The sequence below is a fragment of the Etheostoma spectabile genome, chromosome 5, assembly GCF_008692095.1.
Source record: "Etheostoma spectabile isolate EspeVRDwgs_2016 chromosome 5, UIUC_Espe_1.0, whole genome shotgun sequence".
Taxonomy (NCBI): Eukaryota; Metazoa; Chordata; class Actinopteri; order Perciformes; family Percidae; genus Etheostoma; species Etheostoma spectabile.
In genome coordinates this window covers 37,324,873-37,327,749 of record NC_045737.1, presented here as the reverse complement: position 1 = coordinate 37,327,749, position 2,877 = coordinate 37,324,873, and positions in this window count along the sequence as shown.

Here is a 2,877-nt window from a genome sequence, read left to right as displayed (position 1 = left end):
GTTATAATCTGCAGACTACAGTATGGATGGTCACAGTAATATATTAGTCTTACACAAGGGTAATTAATGGAGAATGAGGGGAACACAGTTATATAGGTAGATAATGTATGTGTAATTAAAATCCTAATCCAGTTTATGACTTCATACTATCATCTATACTGCTAGCTTTTAGCTTCCTTGTCCTGTAATTGTGACCTGGGGCCACAGTGTTCATCACAAGTTACCAAGACTCGCTGAAGGTTTAACACTCTGTTTGGGTTTAATAAGTTTAACCTTGTCAAACCACCAGTCTGTTCTCTTAAAAGCTGTGTGTAAACATGTTATATAACCAAAGCAACAGTTAACAGTGTGAGCATTACTCTGTTACTTACCCATTATCCACATAAGGTCCACATGAACATTTCCTGAAAGCAGACGTAGCGTTGGGATATGTGTCAAACAGCCCATAGGAACGGAGAGCCCAGCCAGGACGAGCGCTGTGAGACAATAACAAAGACATCTTTGAAATTCAGCACAAGGGTTTAAATAAACCCTAAATAAATTAATACTTTGCAGGCACAATCTTTGGCAACAGTTGCTATCACATTCATTAATGATATATCACTTACCGAGAATAACAGACGCTTGATTCGAAAAATAATCCTTTTCCACGAAATGTAAGGCCAGCATTGATTGAGGAAATCCCTCCAGCTCTCGAGCCAGAAGAGATTACCCCCCAGCAGTGGGGGTTCCATTGTGGATGAGTTAGGTAAAAAAGGCAAACTCACATCAGCTGACGGAACTGTGTCCACGTTCGGACACTTTCTGGCTAAAGGTCTATCACATATCGTTCCAAATACGAATATAATAATCCATTAATGTTTCAGTAATTTAATGGTTTTAAACTAAAGATAAGTCTTACCTTTCTAAACGGTATATTGTTTAAACAAATAGTTAAGCTTTACTTCAGAAGAGTTGGCTAAGTAAGCAAACACCGATATAGCGTACGCTACCCTGGCATTACCGTACACCGCTATTCTCAATGTAAACAATGGGGCATAAGTTACATATATATATATAGCTTATTAATAAGTTTTCCTTCGGGGATATATGCAATAAAATACTATTACACAATTACTACCAATGTCTTAATTTACAACAATTGCCATGAAAACAAGCTATGATATATATATATATACCTATATATATATATATATATATATATATATTATATATATACACACCACACAAACACACCACACACATGGTTCTAAAATACCTTTACAAAAAGTAGTGTAAGATTGATACAGAAAAAAAACAAGTGTTCAAAATAGATTGAAAAGATTATACAAATAATTTAATAAACAATAAAAAAAACAGGCAAAACATTTTAAAAATAAATAATAATAAAAAAAACAAATTACATAAAAAAATATCAAATTAAATATCTGAGCACCCAAAAACACCAAAATCATCATAGTTGTGCTCCTCCTACCCCAGCTTGTCACACTGGACCACGACAACCAACTCCTCCGAAGCAACGGAGGATCGGTTGCGGCACCGGCCACACCGCACACTGCGGCTGCCAGTCTCAGGGGTGACCTACTCACAAAAAAATAGGTTTTAAAGAGTACGATATAATATGATAAAAGCTGTGGCAAAGAACGTTAACAATGAGTACACTACCGGTGGATGCGTGGGTCCAGTGGAGGGGAGAGCTGGTTCTTCTGCTGTATGAAATGAAAGTTTGTTTACTTTTCACCAGGACTTATGTTACTACCACTAATATAAATGTTGCTTGTTTTTAACAGAAAATATTAAGTATTTACAGTGGGAGGGAAGAGGAAGAAGTTGGCACGGTCATATATCAGTCTTACACAAGGGTATTAATGGAGAGATGAGGGGAACACAGTTATATAGGTAGATATTTCTGGGTAATTAACAATACACTTCAGTTTATGACTCATACATCATCTATCTTGCTAGCTTTTGCAATTTCCCATTGTCCTGTAATTGTGACCTGTGGCCACAGTGTTCATCACAAGTTACCAAGACTGCTTGAAGGTGTTCCACTCTGTTTGGGTTAATAAGTTTAACCTTGTCAAACCACACAGTCATGTTCTCTTAAATGCTGTGTGTACAACATGTTATTATACCAAATGCAACAGTAACAGTGTGAGCATTTACGCTGTTACTTACCCATTTCACACTTAATAATAATAATAATAATACCATTTATTTAAAAGACGCCTTTCATGGCAATCCAAGGCACGGCCGCCACAGGGAAATTCAGAAATGAAAGAACAGCAAAACAATACGATACAACAGAAAACAATACTAGACAGCAAAACAAATACTATACAACAGAAAGGCCGTCCAATACACTCTCCTTGACCGCAGGACGTAGCGTGGGCTATTGTGTCAAACAGCCATCAGGAACGGCGAGCCCAGCCCAGGACGAGGCCTGTGAGACAATAACAAAGACATCTTGAAATTCAGCACAAGGGTTAAATAAACCCCTAAATCCAATTAATTACTTTGCGGACAATCGTTGGCAACAGTGCCTATCACATTCATTAATGATCTAATCACGTAACCGAGAATACAGAAAGCTGATTGAAACACTAACTCCTTTTCCACGAATATGTAAGGCCAGCATTGTTTTGAGGAAATCCCTCCAGTGTCTCGTTGCAGAAGAGATTTCCCCTCCCCAGCAGTGGTGGGTTCCATTGGGATCTGAGTTAGGCAAAAACAGGCAAACTCACATCAGCTGACGGAAACTGTGTCCCGTGCGGACACTTTAGCTCATCCTCCTGGGGAAGCTTGTCACACGGGACCCACGACCACCAATTCATCCTGATATCGACGCATACAACCTACTATAAATGTTGCTTGTTT